Source organism: Trachemys scripta, chromosome 13 (genome assembly GCF_013100865.1).
Source record: "Trachemys scripta elegans isolate TJP31775 chromosome 13, CAS_Tse_1.0, whole genome shotgun sequence".
NCBI classification, from domain to species: Eukaryota; Metazoa; Chordata; order Testudines; family Emydidae; genus Trachemys; species Trachemys scripta.
Window position 1 is genome coordinate 27,546,933 of NC_048310.1, and position 26,527 is coordinate 27,573,459.

The 26,527-nt window shown below is 42.1% G+C and overlaps 1 long non-coding RNA gene across 2 annotated transcripts in view; it reads left to right on the plus strand.

Annotated features, from left to right (window-relative positions):
* The window catches only part of LOC117886663, a 113,159-nt gene that overhangs the window by 71,662 nt on the left and 14,970 nt on the right, over positions 1 to 26,527 (plus strand). Inside the window, exon 4 of one of the 2 annotated variants that reach the window (XR_004648017.1) lies at positions 1,342 to 1,406. The exons of the other annotated variant lie outside the window; for it this stretch is intronic. This is a non-coding gene — a long non-coding RNA (uncharacterized LOC117886663). Of the gene's footprint in view, positions 1 to 1,341; positions 1,407 to 26,527 lie in introns of those variants that run through there. 2 annotated transcript variants of the gene reach the window in all.

Sequence of the window (26,527 nt, forward strand, 5' to 3'; positions counted from 1 at the left end):
TAAATGTTGCATTTTATCAACTGTAGACAACTTGTAGCTTAACATTCCCACTTCCCCTTGTTTGAAATACTCCACACCTTGATCTGACGACACCCCAACCACGTTTTCAAAGCATTGCAGAGAAACAGTAATTTAAAATGGGGAAGTGACTCTATCTTCATTCTCCCTAAAGGTTTTTTATTCTTTCACCCTATGGCTAAGTTTACGCTGGGGCTGTGATTTGCAGCTTGCAGAGATTTACCCGTGCTAACTTTAATCCAGCTAGCTCACTAAATATAGCAGTGAGAATGTGGCAAGTGGGCTGTATGAGCCCATCACACCACCCTCTCTTGTGTGTATTCACGTTGCTAGCCTGTGCTGAAGCCCACACTGCTGTGTCCCCACTGCTGTTTTTAGTGAGCTAACTAGCTTACAGCTAGCATGTCTCTGTGAGCTGCAAACAACACCCCCATTTGCCGGGTAGTCATAGATTCATAGATTCTAGGACTGGAAGGGACCTTGAGAGGTCATCAAGTCCAGTCCCCTGCCCGCATGGCAGGAGCAAATACTGTCTAGACTATCCCTGATAGACATTTATCTAACCTACTCGTAGCCTTATGCTACGATACACATGGAAAAATCTAGGGGGTCTTCACTTAAGCAGGAACTTCAAGTACAATGCTTTCAGCAACAACAAAGAAAAACTGCTCTGCATACTCAGAGACATGCTGCATTTGAACTAGCCGCAGCATTGCCCAATTCATGAATCACATGGAAAGCTAAGTGCATTGTAAGTATTTACTGACTCCCTTCTGGGCACAGCCAGGGTGCAGAGGAGAATATTCAAAAACATTGCAGTGCTGAACTGGACCCTGGTCTTCAGACAATCAGCACTGTGGGACTTCTTTAGCCTTTCCAATGTGGAAAGCCACATACCGCACAGCATGTGGTAGCAAACAATTCAGGGGTGAAGGGATTAAGTTGGTCCAAGAGCAAATCTCATGATGATGTCCATTGAGCATGATGTTGTTGTCTGAAGTGGTGCTGAGATTTTTATAGAGTGAGCTGCCAGGGAGAAAAACTGATGACAAAAAATAATCTATAAATGCCCCATTCAAATGGACAAGAAGCATGTTCTTGCTAGTCGCTCTCCAAGCATTTCTCTTGTCACATTCAACTTCGCAAGTGATGAAATAAAATATCCGCAGTGTTTCATAATGACAGGGCACAGCTAGTTTAAGGCTATTGATGAATAAGAGGGCCTTGAGCATGGCTAGGACTGTCTGTTGTTTACCACATCAGAAAACAAATGCCAAGTCATTTTATTCAGGGTCTTCTATTAATCAGTTCCTTTCCCAACAGGAGAGGAAAGGTGGGTTTAGGAATAAATCAACAGGGAGCAACATTCCCATGATCAAAACCTGCTCTTTTGGAGGTGGAAGAGGCCCAGAAAGATGGAGCCTTGAATTGAGGAAGGGTGGAGCCGCAGCATCCCAGGATGGCCTCCAGGAGGGGTTCTGCATCCTGGAGGTATAATCCTTCCCTCAGGGCATTCCTGGCCAGTTCTGCTGCCACTCAGGGAAGGGCCAGCAGGATGGAAGGTCAGTAACACAATACTAGGGTGACCAGATGTCCCAATTTTATAGGGACAGTCCCAATTTTTGGGTCTTTTTCTTATATAGGCTCCTATTACCCCCCACCCCAGTCCCGATTTTTCACATTTGCTGTCTGGTCGCCCTACACAACACTACTGTACATATTGGGCCAAATCCTCACAGGCGCAACTCCACCTCGTTCTATTGATTTCAATGGAGGTACATCAGGGATGTATTTAGCCAATATTTCCTTTTTCCTTGAAAGATTTGAAAGCACTGATTTGTCTACGCTGATCACCACAAGAACTGATCACACACTAAACTTTAGCTAGAGATCTGTTTATATGTTTGTTTTGAGACTGCAGTTTTGGAAATGATTTAGTAACAAGTATTTGCATTCTTTAAGGGCAGGAGTTTTTCCTTTGATTTCAGTCAGCTTTTTGGATCAGGCTCTAAGGGACCACAGACAGCTCGATCTGCACAAGGAGACCTCAGGAAAACGTGGCGCATTACAGCAAAGGAGAAGAAACAGAATAACTCATCATAATCTCTCTGGAACCCTGTGAGGGCATTAGGGGTACATGATTCAAGTTAGAATGTGTGTGTTTGACTCAGTAGCAATTAAAATTGTCAACCTATGTATTATGGGTCAGATTTTACCCTCTGGCCCTGCGTTCATTTGTGGAAAATCCCAGAAAGAGATATTAATCTTTCATCATGTTGTAACAGTTTCAAAATGAGTTGAACACACAAAGTTTTCCGACCAACAGAGAGAACTGTTTTTGCCACTCTCTGTAAAAATACTAAGAGAATGCATTTACCATGACATTTCTCAATAATTAAATGTATTCTAATCTCATGCAGAAGCTTACCCTGGTGCTAATTAAGATGAATTGTTTCAGGGGCTTTTGAGAAAAATATCACCTTCACGTGTAAAACCTGATGACAACATCTGATGTGTTAGAGACAGCCCTGATTACTTTAACGCACTATAATGCTTGATAGATAGGCTCACAGTTCTTCGTATAACCTATGAAGTCAACACAGTGCAGATATGGAAGAAAACCAAAGGTAGGGCTCATATAATTCACATCACAATAGAGTGAATTAAAATATAAAGCTGTTTTCTAACCCAAAAACAAAAGTTAGTATTTCTTGCAATAACCTTGCTTTGACATTGTTACCAATCAATTATACCACAAATAATTCAGTCTTCAATTAGTCCATCTGTTACCTGTTTAAACTCACATGACTTAGCTTTATTATTCAGATTTATAACATAAATGCTCGATGGTCTTACTTGGTAGCTGGTTTCTTGTTAAAAAAAGTGCCTTTCTTAAGGGACATTCTTGGGCAGATCACCATATTCTTGAAGTTTGTAAATGGCTTTGATTAGCAGTTTGCAGTCTCCTTTATACTCCCATTGGAATGTTTTGTAGATCTCAACTGACTCTGGGTCTGCTACGTGTGGCATGGTAGAGGATTTCAACATCTCTGATTTCTTTTCACTCATCTTGCTTGCAGGAAAATTTGGAAGCACTGTAGCCATCATCTCCAGTTCTTTGCCTCCAGACTGAGGGCTTTGTTGGTCAAAACTTATGCCTTAAACGCAACCAGAAGCTATTCAGAAGTAAATACAGATGACAGAACACCAGGGAAGGTGCTTTGTGTGTGACGCACAACTTAACAAATGAACAGCCATTGAAATGCCATGGGGCAGCAAAGTGAGAAGCCTCCACTATTGCCAACTTTCACAATTTGAGCCCCACACTGAGGGATACGGAAGGTTTCATTCACTCCATTTTTGCCAAGACTTAGCTGTCTCCTGACACTGTGTAAGAAGAGTATGACACACGTGGTCTAGTCTCTTACCAGCACTTATTTCCTGACCCTCCCTACATAACAAGGACCAGGGTTACAAATGGTGATGCTCTTGTCCCAGCAATAGTCAATCTCCATGGGCTCCACTAGCTACTGGTTACACCCAATTACTATCAACTTCCCCTCTCTTCTATTTGTTATATGTATATTTTTATAGCTGCTTTCACTTCTCCTCTAAACCAGGCCAGTGTTTTACCCAGTACGACCTTCTTCCTCAATTGTAGGATTGTGGCTTCTTTTGGGCTTCTAGTCAAGTGTTCTTAAGCAATTCCCAATTGTCATTCGCATTTTTCTGATTAAATTCTTGCTCCCAGCTGATTTGGCTCCTAATTGTTTTCAGCTTTGTACAATTGGCCCTTTTTAAAGCACCAAGTATATACATTACTGGTCTAGGTTTTCTTCTTTATTCAGTTGTGCATCTGTAACTCCCCTCCACGCCTTCAAACGCTGCACTCAGAGCTTACTACTTACAGCCACATTTCTCAACAGCAGAGACGTTATTTCCATACACATAACATATAAGTGCATCAAACACGCACATTTTCATGTGGAGGACCCAATGCTGTATCTCTGCATTTGTTAGTTGTGCAAATGCACGTTTGCACACTGAAAGGGTTGGGGCCTTGGTCCTTATTTTTGTGGGGGAGGAGATAACAGTTTACCATAATGCTGACATTTAATGTTAAGGATGTCAGAGCATTTTAGGTGACTTATACTCCCCACACATGTGAGAACATGATTTGACCTGTTTGTCTTTGTCACTTTATATATAATTTCATGGGAGAATCCCCAAAATAAAGATACATATAATATAAAATAACATTTTGTGACAAGTGATGCAGTTAGAGTGGTGGCATTTTGTATATGACCAGGAAGAGTAACAGGAACTGTCTACTTTTATTTAATTAAAGCTTGTTGATTTCACATCTAGAGCCTCCTCAATCCAGGATCTCCAGCCTTCAGCCTCGGGTCTTTATCAGACCCTGAAGCTGGCTTTGGATTTCAGACACAGCTATTCTCCAACATATTGCTGCAGTCACCAAGCCACACATCTAGAATTCATTTCCTTCCAGCCCTCAGTGATGCCAACTCGATAATGCCCTCTCCAAACATACACATGGTCGCAGGCTAGGGAGAACATTTCCTTAGTGTTGCTTGGATGTCACAGCAAAGTGCTTGCTGAGATGTGAAGGCAAAACCAAACAATACAACGACAAAATGTTTCAATCGTTCTATAGTTTGCAAAATGCAGATCAGACACAAGGCCAAGTGAATTACAACTACTTCAGGTATTAAAACAGATCGTTGCTAGAGCAGCAGTGAGTCAACCATCTCTAGCAACTAGACTCACGTGGCCCAGCTTGCAAATTCACAGACTGCTGACCTGGAGCCATACATTTTGGGGGCCACATATAGGATTTATCTTCGATGTATGTGTGTATATATACATTAACACTAGGGGTTGTATGATTTTCCATTGCCCTGCTCATTGCACAGTCATTTACACCAGCATAAAGTGGGTATAAAATTCTATCAGGTCAGAAGGGTAGCCTTGTAAACCCACTTGGCACTGCTGGGAATGACTACAAGATGTGCAGGACAATAATAAATCAGGCTCATAGTATCTATGTCTGTCTGTCTGCGGGGCAAAGGGTACAAACAAATTATTTGTCAAATGTATTTGAAAAATATCATGACGCTCCTGATATAAATTATTTGATGATTATTTGAACATCTCTACTTTTTATTAGAGAAAGTGTCAATAAAACTCTGCTCCAGTTCCATAGGAGACTGAGTACCTGTGCCTTAATTTTCTCATCATCTGACGAAACAGGGAAATTATCTCACCAAAGACCTCTTTCCTTGTACTGTTTTTCATGCTCTGCTTCTGTGTGCAACCTTCTTGATTCCCCTCATTCACCCCGCAAAGAAATAAAGAACCCAAAGGACTGTTTTAAATGAGTGGGCAAAATACATAATGCCTGGTCCAACATGTTAACAATATCACATCATCAGAGCACAAAAATTCACCTAAGTACCTTCAACAACAAGCACCAAAACCTGCCATGCCATTAACAATCTTGGACAGCGCAGCAAAGCAGAGACTGTACTGGCAGGCATGTCCTGTGCAAAAAGAACCCTGATGGTCCAGGGCGGACTTCCAAAGGGCAAGCTAGGGATAAGCACTGTGGAATATCGTTTGCTGCTTCTCTGAGCAGAAGCAACATGTACGGCCCCCATCTGCTGGCTAGCACTCTGTGAGGACATCAGCTTGCATGACTCCAGGCATAATCCCCTGGAGATATGGCATGTTGACCAGGTGTCTCTCCCAGCAACCTCTCAATTATTATGAGATTATTTGGCTTGGCATCCAAAAACTCTCACACTGCTGTTGACACAGGGTTTTGTGGCTGCCCATGCCCTTTATTTTCCTCTGCATTAGCTGAAAGGTTAGATAGCGCCCTATCTAACTTAACTGCGTCTATGTACAAGCCACATCATAATGAATGTCCCATGGATTGAGAACATTGCTGGGAGGAATACAGCATGGTGAACGTGCTGCTTAACTGGACACACTAATGTATAGTAATTGGGCAAAATGTGTCGTATTCATCCCAAATTCCAAGGAAGACCTTTAAAAGCTGATCGTTAGCAACATATTTTTACTGTATTAAAATATCAGTTTGATTTCTTTGCATATTCCATGCTGGGCGAACGGATGCCTACCATATTTACTATCATGGTAGCTTGCAATTCTGCAAAGCAAGTAACACAAGAAATAGTACTCAATCCCAGAAAGCCACCTCCTACCCATTCCATGTGTACAACCTCCCCGATCACCTCTCACCTTGCCTGCTTAGGAAAATATTTTGGGCCATCTGCCTGAAAAGTGGTGCAGAAATGCAAATTGTCATTAGTATTCTTCATAAGAAATGATTCACAGTTCATTGACTCTGAGAGCAGTCAATGGTATCAAATAGAGCCTGGGAAAATGCTCTCCCTTCATTTTATGTCCTGATGTGCACTGACTGGAAACTGCCCGTATTATCTAAGGGTAAATCTCAGCAGCATCCTGGAACCGTGTTAGGCAACAAGCAGTTGGAAATAAAACCTCTGCTATATCAGCATATGGACTGCAATGTAAAGTAGGGAAGGCATTAAACAAATACACAGTGAGGTGACTCAAACCCCTCATTGCCTTGGCCCATTTTTGATTGCATGAACCTCACCGGAACTGAGCAACCCAGACTAAAATAACCTTCACCCAAAATAATAATACACCTCCCTGATTACCCCCTCAGTCCACCCAGCACCTCAACAAATGGCCGGGAAACAGATGAGCTTTGCAGTGGGGCCCTCTAAATAACAAAGCCAAGCTCTGCCCAAACAAAGGAGTGAGCTTCAGAGCCAAGGACCATGCACAGGCAACAGCCTGCCACCAGCCCCGTCCCTGCTCTAGCATCTCTGCATGGAGAGACCCTCTCTCTCTGGCAGGTAGGTCCTAAACATGGTAGGGCTTTGTTGGTCAAAACTTATGCCTTCATCTCAACCAGGAGCTATTCAGAAGCAAATACAGATGACAGAACACCAGGGAAAGGTGCTTTCAGTGTGAAGCACAACTTAACAAGTGAACAGCTTCTGAAATGCCATGGGGCAGCAAAGTGGAGAGCCCGCACTGTTGCCAATTTTCCCAGTTTGAGCCCAAGTTTCATGATATGGTACTTTTGGAATGTTCCAGAGGCATGTAATTAGGGGAGAATCTAAGCTTCCATTTTCAAAGTAAGTTTCTAGCCCTTATGGTTGAGGAGAAAACTTGAAAATGTGGCCCCTGAAAACTACAACACCAAAAGAGAAATGAAAATGTCCCCAACAGTTAGCTGGAAGTTAATCTCATGATTCTGGGGGCCTAACTCATTATTTTTGAACATTTAAACTTTGCAATACTAAACTCAGCTTTGCTGTATATGCTGGACTCATTATTTTACACCTGAAAGCCCATCAGAGAATAGATGTTTTTAAGTTATCCACTGAGTAGCTAAAGGAACGGGTACAAGGAGGCATCCCACTCATCCTAAATGTCATGGGAACAACCTCAAACTGGGTGACTGATCCTAACCAACTATTTGGAGATCAGCATTTTCATCAGATCCCAGCACTTAACAGGATTAAGCCATCGCTTGCTACACAATAAAAAGTCCTAAAACTCAGAATATCTTTCAGAGTCACCATCAGTTCACAGTGAGAATTGCACACAGGGATCAAGAGCAGTGGATGGAATTTAGAGTCAGAGTGGATATTTCATTTCATTATAAGTCCTGGTGATAGAGCTACTGCCCTAAATAGCCTTTGAGGGTCAGATTTTCTAACATCTGTGGCTATGTTGCACTGCAAATTCAACACCTACCTGTGCACAACCCCCTGGCTTAGCATGTGCAAATGCACAGTTAATAGGTAACTGTTAGTGCGAGCACTTATTTGGCAGCCACAGACTCACCTCTTGATTTGGAAAAGTTGGCCACATCACTGAAAGTGGATATTATTTTTCCTACATCCTAGAGGCAGCTGGTAGAGTCAGGAGAATATGGACACTTACAGTTCCTTACAAACTGACTAATGCTGTGTTCATTGAGAGTATTCAATATAGAACCAAGTCTCACAGGGCCACACTGTGACAGGTTATTCAGCGGGTTTGCAGGGGGAAAACATGTAATAAATCTTCCACTCTCTCATACAGTCCAAGCATGACCTGTCCGATTGCAGTCTCTTGGTGCACCGCAGGGGGAGGCAGGGAAAAAACATCCTGATCCCAAACATTGACCTGAAAAGTCCTCATGAGAATCAGGTCCCTTGGGAAGGAATTGTGTCCCCGCCAGGCACTTTCTCTCCCTCGAGTCCCCATGGTGCATTGCAGCTCTGAACATACTGATCTCCAAATAGTTGGTCAGGCTCAGGCACCCAGTTTGGGGGACTGCCTTGCTGACGTTGGGTTGATCCCATGACATTCAGGGCACTGCCTAATGCCATAATCTGACCCACAATAAGCTTCCTGGAGACCGATGGGGCAGATGCCCAGAAATCCTTAAAAAAATCCTAGGTTATATTGACAGTGCAATGTCAGACTGCCAGGTGGGCTGCCTCTCAGGGCAAGCTCTTCAGAAGTGAACATTAAGACTGAGTAGTAGTATGTTCAAACCAGAATTTTGTATTACGCTATCAGCTCACATTCAGTGGCCTGAGAGAGCATCATTGCCAACCTGGAGAATGCCTGATATACTTCATTGCATTCAACCACACAGAAAGAACTTGAGAAAAACACTTACCAGAAGGCAGAAGAAAATTGGTGCTTCAGTTACAGTTGCTAAACATCAACACAAACCATGTCAAGTCAACATCTATTTATCACACACCCCTTAGTATATAAATATAAACAGACTTGTTCCTTAAAAGTCTAACTGTATAATGTAGGGTAGAGCCTTCCACCTCTTGTGAATTGTGCATACACCACAACCATCCCTTTTGATAAAGAGCTGTCTGCCGTGAGCTGCTTTAGCAGAGATGTCTCTGAAACCTCACAAAGATTAAAGTACTTCCAAATACGAAGTACATGCTGACCCAGGAATAAGCTGGGTTTGTACTCTGCTTCCACTGTCCCTGCTTGCCATGGGAGTAGCGCCATGTCCCCTGCCACATCAAATCCCATTTCTCAAAGCACCGGCTCCTTCAAAAAGGGGCTTCTGGAAATGCTTTTTCGAGGCTAATTTTAGAGTGCTCAAGCATCCTCTGTGGAAACACAGCCTTCCTGTTATGGTTCTGTGCTCCTAATGAAAGCATTTTACGGCAGGTCGCATCTCTTACATAGTTATATTACAGCTCAACATATCTATTTATCAGTGGTAGCGTGGTTCAGTGGACAGGGCACTGGATTGGGTCACAGAAGACCTGTGCGCTGTTCACAGCTGGCTCTGCCACCCACCTGCATTGTGACTGAGCAATCGAATGCTCTCTCTGTTTCCCCTCCCGTCCTTTATCAGTCTTGTTGAATGAGCTTGCAAGCTCTTCAGGGCAGGGGCTGTCTCATTCCGTACGATTGGACAGGGCCTAGGACAAGAAGGCCCTGATTACAGCTGGGATCGCTAGGCACTACTGTAATACAAATAACAAAATAAAAATGTACCCATCATATATTTGCCAAGGAGAGTGCAACAGGCCCAAGGGCTTGGCAGCAAGGACTCCAATTGGCACAGCACTAACTTCATGGGTTCTAGAGTAACCTGGAATCTTTGCTCCCTATGGCAGCTCCAGGACATCACCTCCAGGCTGGGCTTGTATTCCAGGGGGCAAGAGAAGGTGAGAGCACGTTGGGTGTTCACTGCATGATCATCTTGCATCAGATAGTCTGTACAGTAGTCTGACTTCCTGGTCAGAGATGGAGGGCCACATTTCCAGTGGCCTAGAATAAAACAGGGGAAAAGCTATGGTCAGTGAATGAACACGTAGAGTTCCACAGGCCCCACCCTAAAAGATGGCCCTGGAGCCAATGACCAAGCACTCTCACAATCCTGGACCAGGGAGGCCCCACCCCTAAAGCACCGTGAATACATTCAAAGAGTTAATGCCTGTGTGCTAGAACAACAATGAAGAATGATTTCTCTTCCAGATACCGAGAGGTCAATGCACTTGTTTCGGTCTCAGAAATGAATCACTACCTGCAGAAAAAATTCCTCAACACTTGTATGAATCATGCTGTCATCAATAAAATAGGAGAGAAAAGGAGTATTTTGCATTTCTAAACACTTAAATGCTTGAGATATGTAGGTGTTTGTGCGCGCACAAAGGTCCATTCAAGAAGCTAAACAACAGATGATGAAATCAACCAGTGGGAAGGTGCACTGATGCATCGATTTGCTCATACACAAATTAACTAAAAGCAGGTGAACAATGAGCTACCACTTTTCTTCCCTGTACATATTTGCTGAGAAATAATAATTGCCAGAGTCAGTTCAGCAATTGCCTGCACATAGCTCGGCATGTCGTTCAGTGAATTATTTGGCATGTTGCATATTCAGTAAGATCCAACCTGTTTTAGGCTGGGATTTTCAAACCAGCCTTAGGGAACTAGGCACGCAAAATCCATTGAATTTCTAGTATGAATTTTCCTTGGGATGTTTTGAAAACCCCAACCTTAACTAATAGAAGGAATATTTTCACAATGAATACACCTCTACCCCGATATAACACAACCCAATATAAGACGAATTTGGATATAATGCGGTAAAGCAGTGCGCCGGGGGGGGCGGGGGTGCGCACTCCGGTGGATCAAAGCAAGTTCGATATAAAGCGGTTTCACCTATAACACGGTAAGATTTTTTGGCTCCCAAGGACAATGTTATATCGAGCTAGAGGTGTAGTACCTTAAGTACCTGTCTTATCAAAAGGGAAGAGTCAGGTTCTATATAGCTGTGGTATCATTTACATGCAACTAATGCTGTATTTTGCAAAAAACACATTTGGCTTGTTCATACCACAGGATGTGCCCATTTTTCTCCTTCAGTCGATACTAAATATTTTTGGTCAAGTTCTGTGCTCAGTTACACCTGAGCAACCCAGTGAAGCTGAGGCTGTATGAGAATTTAATTCTTTGTGTTGCTTTAGTACTAAATAAAAAATTTAAACCTATTTTATTTTTTCATTTTTACAGTATATTAAATTCCATCAGCATATTAAAAGGACAAACATCAAGATGGTGATATCAAAAATAAAAGTTTTAACTGTTATTTATTTTGGTGCTACAGAACACAAAAAAGCCTGTGTTACTCTGGAAAAGTGAAGGGAACAAGCCTGTTTTTGAGGCACTTCCATCTGTTTCATTTCCTAATTTATTTTAAAAGATTTGTTATTCATTTCAAATGTTCCTGGTATTGTGCAGCAATAACAAGGCAAAAACCATTTTTGCCAAATGTGGACCCTTGGTATGGACAAAAATCCCAGCTACACAGTTTTTTCTAGTCTGATTTTATACTAAACTTACCCTCATAAAAGCAAAGTGCAACTACTCTTAGCACCTGAAACTGGTTGTCAATTGGGTTAAACAAGTGGAAAGAAAGCAGTTTCCATAAGGATGAAACGAAGGATTTTCCAGCATTTTTTCCATTCAGTTTTGCGCCTACATTTTTCTGGGGGAAGACTACAGACAGAAGAGCACCATGCACAAATACACCTTACACGATAGATATTAAGAAAATAGCCCATTGTGTTTGGGAAAGTAAATGAGAAATAAAAATATTTAAATAATGTGCAAACAGAAAAAAATAGAGATTGGCTCAATCCACAAAGTTCAGATCATGATCCAGACTTTCCCAAAGTTCAGGGATGTTCAGATCCATGCGATATGGACTTGGGTCTATTGCTAGGAAAAAGAAAGAATAAATGATCTCATTACACAGATCCAATACACTGAAACGCTCTTCAACACATAATGTGAACGCATTTTATGTTTAGTTTCAGAGTAACAGCCGTGTTAGTCTGTATCCGCAAAAAGAACAGGAGTACTTGTGGCACCTTAGAGACTAACAAATTTATTAGAGCATAAGCTTCTATATGCATCCGAAGAAGTGGGCTGTAGTCCACGAAAGCTTATGCTCTAATAAATTTGTTAGTCTCTAAGGTGCCACAAGTACTCCTGTTCTTCATTTTATGTTTAGAAATCTATAGACCAGATCCAGTGTCCATTGAAGGTAACAGAAAACCCCCCACTGACTGCAATGGGCTTTGGTTTCAGTCCTGGGATTTAATTCTCCCTCCATCCCTTCCCGCAACTAACAGAGAGAGACAGAACATTGTAAGAGTTTGCTCCTCCCTCTTTGCAATATTCCTCTCTGGGCTACAGACCTCAGCAGTATCCACAAAAGTCTCCTTCCATCTTCTCCCATGTTCTCTGATGGGCATTCCATTAAACCCTCCTTGTTGTTACTGTACATTATGGGCTCAGACAGATTTGATTTGTATTGGGTATGATTATCAACAGCTAATAACAGTGTTTACTTTCAAGCACTTCTTTCAGTTTTTCTGATGTTTTTTATTTGTATGAGGAAATACCAAAAAAGACTTGGATGTTCTTTTTTAATATAAAATCTAACAAAGGCAGCTGTCACAATTCGAAACAGATTTGACATAAAACCATAATATTGAATGACATATCTCATAATATCAATTTCATAATTGAGCATTAGATAGAACGGAGCACAAATGAACGCAATGGTTTTCCTGCATTCATCAGAATAAAGATGATAAAAATCATAGACGTTGCACTTACATTTTTGAAAGTTTCAGTAAACAGTGGAAGAAATTGATGACTGCAGCATGGGCCAATTAAAAGCTCGTCCTTCCCAAACCTATCCGTGTGATGCTGCAGGGGAAATCTGCACACGGAACCATTTTGAGGCATGAGGACCAAACATTTGTGATTAAATGTATAACCCTGGGAGAAATTTTCAGTGCAGACTTTCTTTGGCACTACCGATTCATTTTGTTTCATCAAATCCATAGCATGATGTTTAAACAGTATCCTCTAATCATGTATACAATCGCCAGGCAGGGTGGATGAAAACGAGAAGTGATGTTTATGAGGAACAGGGAGTAGAAAGATCATTTACAGGTTTTAAATGCAATGGATGGATGGCCAGTGAAATTATCCATTGCCGAGGCAATTTTCCTCTGCAAGGCTTTGTCCCTTTGGATAAAGACAACCAGTAAAAATGGAGGCAGTCATCCATGATGATACAGTGGCCATTCTTTTCTTTAAAACACTTGGGCATTTCCAGAATTGTAAATTGGTAGAGGCCAAAGTTTATCATGCTGTCATATTTGTACAGAGGAAGCAGTGTAATTGCTCTTTGTTTTCCTGCTGCCAGAAAGTTTAATATGATTAAAATATAAAATGGTGCCTGGAATAGCCCTATAAAAATGTCCACTCTCATCAGCATTAGAAATGTTCAGATCAAATTTATTTAACAGAGTCCTGGAACAACTGCTTCAAACCAGGCTTTCACTGATCTTTTCTCATCATCGTGGGAGTTACCACTAGCTCCATTTCCATGCTTTGACCAATTCTGAAACACTATAGCCCACCCTCTGTTGCTTGAAATACCTCCCTTCCCAACTGCTCAACCAAATGCTCCATTCTCTCTCTCTTGCACCATTTCACCTGCAAGTGCATCCAGCCCTTTTCTTTTGTTCAGACTGCTACCACAGCTGCTAACATATTTAAGGAGCATTGTCTCTGCATTTTGCAGGAGAAAAGAGAGTGCAGAGTCTTCAGATATTACTGAGTAACCTTTGGTTGGTTTCTTAAGAGACTGTGTAGTCTTATTTTCTTTACAGGCAGTCCCTTACCACTAGAATTTCTAAACAGGGAGGCAAATGCACACAGAGACAGCATGTGCATTTGTAAAAAGGGACGCTTTTTCTAGTAAACAGATATACCAGGCAGATAGTTCAAGGATATATAGCTTTAGCAGCTGGATGGAGCAGGAGGGCCTTGATGATACTTTATTGGAGGCCTTCACACAATTTAAAAATAAATCTGCTTTGAAAATTGTAAAATGTCACGCAGCATTTCTCTTACTTCCACCCATACTGCACTATTTACAATGACACATTTCAATAAACGCAAATCCTTGCAATTCTTCAGCATTAGAGAAACCTGGCTCTTCACTGAAGTCAGTGGGAGGCTCTCCATTCACTTCAATGTGCATTGGATCAGGCCCTAAAGGATTAGTTGGATTTTTATTTGGGGAGTGGGGAGGCAGCAAGAAAGAACAATTCTGCTCCCGGTTACACTGATGTGAATGGAGCTACTTTGCATTTACCCTGCAATATAACTGAGAAGAGACTTTAGCTCCCATTTAGAAAGTAAATAGAGAATGAAGTTAAAGCTATTTTTTGAAGGGTGTGCTAGCCAGTAAGAAGGGCGCCACAAACAGAGCTGGGCCGGAAACTGTGCTCTCCTCTCACGAAACTATGAGATTTCAAAAATTGTCCCGTTCTGCATCAGGATGAACTCAAGACCTTTCCAAATATTTTACAAAAACAGAGAGAGCCTGAGACTAGTTATGGGAGCCCTGGTCAAGTCCCTGGCTCTGCATGATTTAGAACAGGACTTGAACCCAGGATTCCAATGTTTAAGGAAAGCACCATGACCACCACACTACTGGGGTGGAGAGAGAAGGTGTCTCTTTTTCTCCTCCGCCCTCTGCACTTTCCCAAGGAACATTTCATTTAAACTGACCTTTTGTGAGAAAAGTTTCGGTTTCAGTAAGTCAGCCTTTTCTAACCAAAGAAAAACCAACAACATTTTGAATTACCTCTCAGCCTCCAAGAACTGGTCATTTGACCCAAAAATTGATGGGTAAAATTCCTGGTACATCCAATGAGAGGTCTCTGTGATGGAAGCAGCTAGAATAGGACTGAAGCTTTTCTCCTTAGAACCTACAGCTCCAGTGTACTAATAAAGGGCCTGATTCTTACTGGCCTCACTCCACCATGTTTGACATCAGTGGGACTCCTCTAGAGGAAAGTACTAACTGTAAGGTGCATGGCAGAATGAGGCAAATGGAATTGTGACCGAAACTACCGTATTGCCAAATCAATAATAACCTTAGTAACCTCCCACTGGGACTACATTACACAACAGGATACAGATTTCCTGCAAATAGAAAATACTCAAATAATCACCCTGTGTTTAGATCTCAGTCTGAGAGAGGTTGATCATTTGCATTGTGTATTAGTCTTCACTAAAACAATCAAAACAGGAAAAATAATAAATGGAAAGTTCTTGATTCGAACTCTTCATCTGCTCTTACAGCTGTTACACTAGCAGTTCTGGTGGCTTTAATAGGACTATACAGATGAGATAAAATTACCGGCATGACAAAGAGGTTGCAAGATGAAGCATTATATTTTTAATATTTTAAAACCAGGAAAATACATTCTGTTGACCTAAAACCTTCAGGTCTGGTTTGGGATTTATAGATACAGGGCTTGCTTTGGAAAGAATAGGAGAACTTTAGGCTGAATGAAAAGCACTTGTGGACAGGAGTAATTTACAAAATTATGCAACACTTAATAAAATTGCCAGGATTCTGTCCCATTTCCTCTGGGGAAATGTGCAGAAAACTGCACTGAATGGACCAAAAATTGTTCTCTTGTTGCCAATAATTTTCTAACAGGCTATTTTATTATTAGATATGTCACATTCATTGAACATCTCTGCAATTTTTACATTTGCCCTTTTCACACATGAAGTCCAAGACTGCACTAACATGAAGACTGAACCATACTTTCTCCTTTCAAATCACCACTAAGCTCAGCCACAAGGCATGCACAGATACAGCGTGCTCTGCATCTGACTTGCTTGTATGGTACCTGGTGGTGTGGATTAACAAAACTGACATGTCCTAGCATTTCTCAGCTAAAACACTGCATTAGGTGCCACCTAAGGGAACTACAGTATGTAAGAATAGGATTGGAAAATAAGAGATTGTACAAATCAAACTACAATCTTGTCTCTTTTTCTCTGACTGCACAGACTGCGACTTGAACACTGTATGTAGAGGTGGTCACATGTTGCTAAAGCTCATGGATGTACATGATTAAGCCTGCTCTCACAATGTAAAAAGTTTGAGGCCAGACACTCCCATGTTAGGACAGATTTACACAACTCTGCTGGCCCAAAGCTATATTAAAGCTAGTTGAAGCTGCCCATAAGAGGATTACCTCATACACCAGTAGGGTTGCCAATTTTGGCTGGACGTATTCCTGGAGGTTTCATCACATGACAATCATTAATTAAAGATTAATCTTTAATTCCTGGAGACTCCAGGACAATCCTGGAAGGCTGGCAACTGTATACACTATCAGTCCTTCCTGTAGCCAGTAAAAGGCAAAGCTGAGGGGGAAATGGGTGTAGCCAGGTCATCCTGTAGTGGCTTTGGTGTTTGAAGGCTTTGCTAGGGTGGCTTCTTAGAGCTTCCTTTGACTATGTGCTTCAACCCTTCTCCACTCTCTCCCGACCACACCTCCACACACAGACACTTTAAAACCAATGGTTGAAAGCCCTGCTTTTCCAGAGGAATAAGCTGTTTTAGTCACTCTCACTCCTAAATTTAGTGGCATTTCCACATTATGATGTCAGCTGTTCCCATGACATTGTTTTGTTTGTGCAGCACGTTGATGATGCCAGTGGGGAGAGCTCAGACATAAAATTATTCTGTCTCCATAGTCTCAGACTACAGTCACCAGGCTTTAAGGGCTCCTAAAACATTCCATTCTTGTAGAAAATACTTGAATAGCCATTGGGCCGGAGACAGAGTTAGAATGACTCTAGAGCCCAGTGGTTAGGGAACTCACCTGGGTTTCTATCCAAGGTCCACTGAATACTGAAGTATTTATACAAAGGGGAACAACTTCAACAGGAGAGATTCAGAGAGCCCTATCCCAGAATATCCTATAGCTTGGTGATTAGGGCACTCAGCTGGCGATGGGAATCCTTGGCTTGAGTCCCTGTTCCGGAGCAGGGATTTGAACCTGAATGTCCCGCATCCCAGGAACGTGCCCCAACCACTGGGCTAAAGTTATAAGAGGGACCACACCACCATCTCCATCTCCATCTCCATCGTGTGAGTCTCGCCCGACAAATAAAAACAAGACAGTTGGTTAATGCGTAAATGAACAGTTCTGACAGTTCCAAAATTTTCTTTTTGTTTGTTTCAACTGAAATAATTGGCCAAAAATTGACATAAATTGGTGAAATGTTTCAGTTGACTGGAATCTGCATTTTATGGCAAAAAAAAAAAAAAGTTTCAGCTGAAAAATTTCAAACAGACCAATTTCTAACTAATCATGCCAAAACCTTGGCTCTGCTCCTCATGGTCCACATCTGCTTTACAGCCTCTGAGAAGCAGGCTACTGGGTCTTATATACTTCACTTTCATTTGGCGTGATAGGAAAGGAGATTTAAATTTGTAGAATTCTTAGTCTGTTAGTAACAAACAAGCTATTTGCCAATGTCAACAGCAGGGGGCCCTTGCAATCGATAAATCTGCAATCACAGTTCATTGTTAAATCAGAGAAAACAATTTCAGTGCATGTCTTGTACATGGAAAATATATTCTCCTTAATGACTGCACAGCATCAGAGAGGCCTCTAGATTAGCGTAAAATCCAGAGCAAAATCTCTCATCAGCAGCTTCTGAAATACTAATAACATCTACAAGGGGCTGGCTCATTTAAAAAGGTAGCATACATGTTAATATTACTACATGCTACAGAGATGAACAGGGCCATTTCATACATACTTGGTTCGATTCTTTTTCCACCTCTTTCAGTGTCGCTCAGGGAATCTCTATTTAAATCATTTGAATTGCATTGGTGTAAAACAGATACTTTGTCAGGAAGAGAAGAAGAATAATGCTCATTGTAGATGGTGACTGATGCTAATGGATCCAGATTAAACAGACTTTTTACCATGTGTCTAGATTCCCCCCCCCCCCCAGCATTTTTTTCAGTCTCCTGTAGTTTTATTCATTTTGCAGGTAAAATCTAACTACAGTGTGTCACCATTAGGAGAAAAATGCACAGAAAGGAGTATTCAGATTCAGTTGAATCACAGCTGCTCAAGTCTGCAAGCCACACATAGATGCTGCAAAGATCAGATGCAACGTAATATTAGCTGTCAAAGATAATTAAGTATCATGTGCAGGTTAATTCATGCAGGTCAAATACTGCATCAAAAAAGCCTCAATTGAAAAGAAAGCCTGAAGTTGCAACAGAGAGAGAGAGGAGCGTACAAAGGTCTGTGAATTAAGGTATCAGTCATCTATGGAAAAAGTTCTTGAAACTTTTTGGCACATAGTTAAAAGAAGCCAAAAGTTTAATCAAGACATATAACCATTAGGGCCTGCGTTTCAAAAAAATCCAAATCCCAAGCCATGAACAGAAATGTAATATACAGTTTGCATCCACAGTCATGGTCAGGGCTGGCTCCAGGCACCAGCTTAGGAAGCAGGTGCTTGGGGCGGCCAATTCAAAGGAGCGGCACGTCTGGGTCTTCGGCGGCAATTCGGTAGCCCACACCTGCCAAACCTCATTCAATTCAGGCTGTAACTGTTTATCACAGATGTGATCTCAACAGGGAGTTTTGCTTTACTAAGAACCACAGAATCATGCCCTTAGCTGAGTTCCAAACACAATTAATCAAAAACGTACTTACCTACTTCTAGTTAGGAAAAACGCCACTCACACCTACAAATACCTTATTAAAGCTTTTCCACATTCAATAGGCTCTCCTCTCTCCCAGACTCTTGAAGACCATTTGACAAATTGATTGCTAGAGAACTGCACCTTTCACAAGAATCAGGGTAAAAAAAATAGAGAAGTAAACCCCATATAACAAGCAGATACCCTAAAACAATGGAGGGTCAGAATTCTACAAGTGCAAGACACAAGGATACTATCAGCACAGATTGAGGACCAAGGCGTATTAACATTAAAAAAAAAAAACTTACACGATTCAAAAATATTGTTAATTTTTAAGCTAAACATATTCAGTTTGGATTTTTAAAGAGCTAAGAGAGTCTGTTGGGGGGAGGAGAATTCAAGCCATGTGGTAGAACATACAGCTGAAGTGCACTTTAAGGTTGATATTCCCTCCCCACCCTCTGCTCCATCAGAGTGGCTTTTCTTTTAAGCTGTCCCCTCCACTCACCTCTGAAATACTTTTGAAGAAAGTGAAAAAAAAAAGTACTTCACAGTGCTATTAAGGAGCACAGCTCATGCTTGCCTCCCTCTTCTTTGTGTCTGAATAACCTGGCTTGGCAAGACACACACACACACACACAATCATACTAAGAGCAAGGTTTCTTCTCATAGTAGGTACTTCCTACAGCCCCCATCACTGTAACATCTGTGTGCCTTATAGTCATTAACGCAGCTATCTTCACAATACTCCTCTATTCCTCTATTCCTATACTAGGGAAGTACTATGATACTAGATGTTAGGTGATGGCAGAAGGAATGGCATGAAGATGAAGAAAAAATGCAGGGCCTTGTCTCTTGCCTTAGATTTAGATTGTAAGCCCTTGGGGAAAGGACCTTCTTTTTGTTCTGTGTTGTACAGCGCCTAGCACAACGGGGCCCTGGTCCATGACTGGGGTCCTACCGTAATGCAAATAATAATAATAATGAAGCAAATAAAAGCAATTTATAAGAAGTGTCGATGTTTCAGACCGGAACTGGTCTAGAAAGATTTTAACAGCTCAAAATATAATAAGTTAAAGGGGCCAGTCCCCAGAATAAAAACGAGTGGAGACAGAAATGAATTGAATGTCCCTCATATAACCAGAAGTGCTATTGTCCAAATAATTGTCACATCATTGTGCACCCTTGTTAAGACTAAAATGGATTTTTTTTCCAACTAGCTCAGAGGTTTTTTCCTTTACTCCATGTGTAATTCTTTAAATAATTACACACGTAATAAATTAGTGAAAATCAAAGAAACTGCCCATCCTTAGAAAACCAGCTTAATTTGGCATGCTCTGCTGCACACTTCTAAATGCTCCAATTCTTTCAGGCCCTGCTTCAACCAGCAGCCGCCTCTTTGTGCAAGTAATCTTTATAAATAACAGCAAATTGAATTTGGCATTAAGTGAGGTGTGAAATTCTTAAGCAGGCTCCTAAAAAAGGGAGACATCAGGGTCATACAGGGGCTGCCATCATGTTTCCTTCAAGCACATGAGCTGTATTTGAAAAAGAAATCAATTACAAATTACCAAGAACACAGCACAGTACAAATCCCTGATCTCTGTACAGGCCTCAATATGTTTTTTAACTGTTGTTTTGAAACTAATTCATTATGTAGACTGCACTGGTTCTGTTTAGCTATTTCAGCTTCACATGGCAGACCCAACCCTCGGCAAGGGGCCAACGGAGCTATGCTGATTTACACCCGCTGAGGATCTGGCCCGGTGATTTGCTTACCATTGCCTGGTAGATCGTTTTACAATGCGCTCAAGGTGTCAATTCTGGAAACAGAAAACGTTTTCCATTCTGAACTCTCCACCGGCTTACTTTCCGTAAACATCTCCCACATATTCCCCTCACTCTCCTCCAATTCTACAGCCATCGTGATTAACCCAAGAGACTCAGCGAGACCCCTCGAGTATGGAATTTCCAACCCCTTGGTCAGCCACCTGCGTTTACTGACACACAGGGCGTGCTGCGAAGAAGGTAGACATTGAATGGGATTCCTTTGGCATTTATCCTGACTGCTAGGAGAATCCTTTGTAAACAAGGAGTCAGTGGGCAATATAACATTTGTTTAATATTTTGCTAATGTTCTAGGATATGATTCATTAGTATCTTTTAATTTTTTCAGAGCCTGTTGGTTCTTAAAGTATTTGCTGCCTAAATTGGAAGACCAATGTAGGAAAATGAAAATAGTTAACACTTTTTCATATGCTAAAAGCCTAATGAAACATTGCAATTGTAGTTAAAAGTTGGATTTTAAAATATATATCTATATAATGAAATATATAAATGAGAGAGATCAGCTAGCCAAATTTTCTGAAGTGCTACCTTTTCCCTAAATATGATTGTACCTCTCTGAGACGTTTGGATCATACTGACTGACATTTCAAATCAAGATGAATATCTCCTTGGAGCCTGGAATCAGCACTCTGTCTGTACCGAGTTGGTTGGTTGGTTTGTTTTTGCTTACAGTAGTTAAGTATATGAACACCAGTGCCTGGGTCAGCATGTCCACTTCATTTCTGAAGCAGTCTGACAGTGGAGTATCACTTAAATAATGGAACACACATCTGGCAGGCGATTGCTGAGGTTGGCTAAGTTTATACAAGGTCAATTCAACCTCTACATTTCTTTTTTATTTTAAAAATTAAGAAATAAGATTACATGGCTAACTGAATCCCCTGGGTAGGCCTCAGGGGGTTGTTTTAAAGAGAGTGACCTTTTTTGGAGTTTTCTATTATTAAAAAAGTAAGCACTTTTTTATGCTATGAATCTGAGATACTTTCTCTTCAGGACATTGCAGTAGCTAGCATGTGCTTACTATAGAATTCTATGGCATTTCTTTTATAAAGAGGGTGGACAAACTGTAAGGTAACATATAATATGAAGCATAAAATACATGTCCCCTCCTTTAAACAAGGTAATATATCTAATCCAGTTCTGTATCTTGCAAATTAAGGGCCTGATTATGCAAGTCTTCTATGTGGAAGATTCCCTAATGGGAAGAATGTAGGATCAGGCTCTAGAATATATATGTTTTTTCTACTTAGTTCCTTCCTTTCACTTGTTTTTATGGAAGGACAATACTTTACCATGGTGAAAACATTGTCCAGGCCTTCAGTGCTCCATTATTTTCTTCCTCAATACAATTGCTTTAAGAAGGATTAAACGCCAGTGTCTTACTTATAGGTGCAGCTACATATGTTAAAAGGATTGCTTTAAGATGTTTTTATAAGTGGCCACCCTGAGAAATGTCATGACAAATCAGAAAGATTCAGTGAAAACTTCATTTATGGAGCGCTAAAATCAGCTTAATCCATAGTATGAAAAAGTAGCAGCAGGGAAAAATCCAAAATCCTAAATCTGCTTTATTCAAACAAGATGAACCTTTATCAGTTTTCATACATCTGTCCAAAGTAGATTGCTTGTGGCAGAGTTGGAAATCAACCCCAGATATCACTAGTCCCAATTCAGTGCTTTCAGTACAACACAATTTTCCTCTCCTTTGAGTCTTCAGAATGTAAAAGGGAAACTCAAATACTTTTTACAGTTTATTTTATTCTCCATTGTTAGAAGATTTAAACTATAAACATCCTTTTGCTGCTACTTGGGTGGTTTTCACTTTCTCCGTTTGGCAAACATTGATTTTCTATTAGTGTTTCTTTCAGAACACAAGCCAGCTGCTATGTCTCATGAAGTGGGTATAGAAAGAAAGAAAGAGAAGCTGCACTCAAAAGGATGGAAAGCAAACATACAACTATCAGCAGGAATAACAGCCCACTTTCAGACCCTCAGCTCCTGCTAGCTCATCCCACTTCAGACTGCGTCAAATAGTATTAACTAAAGGGGTCAGAGACAACACCATCACAACTCTGTTGTGTTTTAGTTCCATCTTTGGGAATTAGCTTCATCAATGATTATGTGAGCAGAGATCAAGCAGAGAACAAGTTTTGTTAGTTAAGTTGTGCTCTTTTGGCCAGCTGGATGGCTCCTTCCTCAGCAGAGCACTAAACATTTTCGTTACCACAGACAGTGCCTTCTGTTCTCATTATTTCCTGGCATCAAAGCGGTGGAAGCTTTTTGTGGTGCGGTTTTGTTTTGTTGTTTTAAAAGAGACTTAAAATTCAGAAGACAATCCCAATAGATATCAACATTAAGATATGAAATCCAAGCTGAGATCAACCAAAAGTTTACTGGACAGTATCCCTTATTTGGCTCTCCCCAAGTCTACAGTGCATCTCATCAGCCAATTTATGGTACTATCTTGGAGGAAGATCAGTCTCCTTTGTGCCAATGTCGTAATGAGGAAGGTAGCTCCTCCCTTTCTCGGTCTCCCACAATAACCATTGCTCTCTGCGCCAGCCGGCAACTGCCCAGATTACTGTCTCCAATCCAGCCCTTTTGTCTTGATTTATTTTAATGACTCTTTAACAAATGTAAAGACCAAAGTAAACATGCCTTTGTAGACACTGTGGAAAACACTGCTAGACTTGCACTAAGCTTTAGTTACAAAGTATTGAAATACAACCTGGATGCTCACGCAGCCAAGAAAACCATTCTCTCACATATAATCTAAAGTGACCTCTCTCATTAGCTGTGTTCAGTAACATGTCCCCAGATGTGCACGGGGAGTCAGGTAAGACCCTCCTTTCACGTGGGAACTTGAGAGTATTTGATACATCTTATAACAAAAAGTTTTCTGTTATTCAAACAATATGTTGCCATGGAGAACCATCACCTTCAGGCATGCTCACATTATGCTTCTTCCATTTGTCTGTGTGGCCTTAAGGCAGAGACAGTGCAGTCTTCTGCATTTGGAGCAGGACCAGCTCTAGGCACCAGCAAACCAAGCACATGCTTGGGGCGGCACAATTCCAGGAGCAGCACTCCAGGAGGTGTGGTTTTTTTTGCTTCGGCAGTTGCGCTCTCGGAGGTTGTTTGGGTTTTTTTTGCTTGGGATGGCAAAAAACCTAGCGCCAGCCCTGATTTGGAAAGCACCTAGAACATTCATTTAGGAGTATCACTGTTGACTAACCCAGTTCTGTTCCAAATGTAAGAGAATGCTCTCCGGCAGTACTGACCAGTTCACCCCATTTGCACCAGCACCCAATTCCCTTCTAACTCAGCCACTCAGTGAGTCCAGAACTTTCAATTTGCTATCTTAAACAGGCAGATAAGTCCTGATTAACACGTTGCTTGGACACTCCTTCCCAGCTGACTCCTTCTTCCCAACTGCAAAAAGTTATTTGGATGTGGAATTGGAGGTAGACATTATTTATATAATGTTGCTCCTTTGCCAAGCAATAGCAGAATTTGGGGCCTTGTAAAGTATTACATTCATAATAATCATACAGGGGAGTTAGATTAAACACAGAAAATACTCTGTAAGGAATCCAGACTTTAAAACACAAGAACCAAAAGAGAGAGCAAGAGAGAGACAAAGCAGGCTGCTCCCTAAGGCAGAGAGGTACAACTCACCCCACCTTGTTCTATGCTGGCTGTTCGTAGACTAACTGCTGCTAGGCCCAGGATTCAGGCTTCCCTACAGAGTCCTCCAGCCTACAAGCAGGACCAGGAAAAAAACCTATTGAATTTAAAGTGACAGCTTACAATTTTAACACAGTTTTCAATACACAGCAGAAGGCCGATTGGAACAGCAATTGGTAACATGGAAGCCAATATTTTCTTAGTGTAATTTGTTAATTTACAAAATATACATGAGTCCTGGAAATAAACCGAGGTGGTAACAGACAGGCAACTCCCTTCTGTGGAAACCTCAAGTCAGGCACAACTGCCTTGTCCCCAGAAATAGCTGTCTTGCTCCTCACTCTCCTCGGGCTCTCACAAATCCCACCACCAAACCTTCTTGCTTAATGCACAGCCTCCTCTTCCTGCTCCAGTCCCTGCGTTTGACACCTGAGGAACTCCTAGTCCCAAGCTGTTCACTGAGATAGGAGAGCCTGGGCAGCTGCCCTTTTTGTGTGTAGCTGCTTTGCTGTACAAAGCAAGCGGAAAGCCTTCACTGCAAGGGCACTTTAACCCACACAATATCCTTAACAACTCTCTGACTGTTGGTGGCACGTGACTATTTATGAAGAGTTTATTCCTTCGTGCCCAGAGATCAATGACCCCCTAGTGGAAAAGCTGTAACAATAAGAAATATGGCAAGTAGAATTCGAACCTGAACAAACTGAACCTTTTTGTCACAGGCCCTTTAATGAGAATTATTTTTAAAACAATATTCATATTTCAGTCTGGGGTAGCTCCTGAAATACAACTTTTATATACTTACAATGAGTCTGAGGTGAGCATACCTGTATTATCAGAGAGTGGGCAAAAGGATGAAGATAAAAATAACCCAACGGACACTGAGTTTATTAAACGTACCTGAAATTCAGTCTGACCAGCTGTTTGAAGCAGCAGTTATTCAATAAATACTACAGCTGACATATAAGTCAAGAGCAAGGGATGAAGCAGCAGATCCTAGTCTAGTTTCTGATCTGAGTTATGCCAGTGTAAGTCTTTTCACTGGCAGAACCTGCATGCACACATCTGAGTGCATGTGCACAAAGGAAATATAACAGTAGCACTACAGTCTCCATCCTGGAATGCTCATGCAGACAAAATTCTCATTATAATCAACAGGAACTTTGCCTGGATTGGGGCCACCCGGGCAAACCGCGGCACACCACATTCCCAGGGCCACTGTGGTTCTGCCTTCATGACCTCACCCCTGTGTCATGGCCCTGCTCCCACTTGGAGGGGCAGTGGCTCCCTCCCTTCCCCATGAAGCAATGGCAGTGTCATGGGGTCCCATAGGAGTGGCAGTAAGGACCCTGTACCGGGCCTCTCTCTCTCAAGGCTCTTCCTTGGAAATACTTCCATGTTTTTAGTGTCACCAAGTAAATGCACCCTGGATGCAGGAATACTTACCTGCAGGAGCAAAAAGGGACCCTTCCCCTTTGGAGAGGCAGGGATGGCAGGGGGCTATTACTTACATTCATGGGTGTCAGGTTTGTATAATTTTTGGTGGTACCCAGAATGGGTCCAAGCAGAGCTGTCCTGTCCATAGGACAGACCGGGACAGGCGCCCCAAGCCCCACGCTTCAGGGGGACATGTGGGCCAGGGCAGCCTTAGGGGTTAGCAGGGGGTCTGGTGCTGGCAGTAGTGAGCGACCCGGCCCCAGCCCACCCCACCAGCTCCCGACGTCGCTTGAGGGAGGGGTGGAAGCCAGAAAGAGGTGGGGTGGGGGGTTGGGGAAAGGGGTGGAATGGGGGTGGAGAGGGGGCAGAGCAGGGGCAGGAAGAGGCAGGGCGGGGGCAGAGCAGGGGTGGGAAGAGGCGGGGTGGGGGCAGGCCGGGACCGGGTCACTCGTTGCTGCTGGTGCCAGGCCCCCCACTAACGCCCCAGGCCCCCACATGCCCCCGAGACGCAGGGCCGAGGATGGTTGCCCCAGTCTGTCCTATGGATGGGACAGCTCTGATTAAATATAAGCCCAAACATTGGTGGAGCTGTGCCCACGTTCCTGAATATTGATGGAGCATGGGCACATATAACTCGCCGCCTATGCTTACATCCTAGCTGCTGAGGTTTCTGCAAGGGTGGAGAGGCTGGACCTGCTTCATTCTTCTTGTCCTGTCACACAGAGTTTTCGGGGGGGGGGAGGAGGGGTGATGGCGCGGTCCCCAGACCAGTGCGTGTCAGAGGCAGGAAACCATTGAGATGCATGGCGCAGTTCGCCCCACTCAGGCTGTCTTCAGACTCAGGCT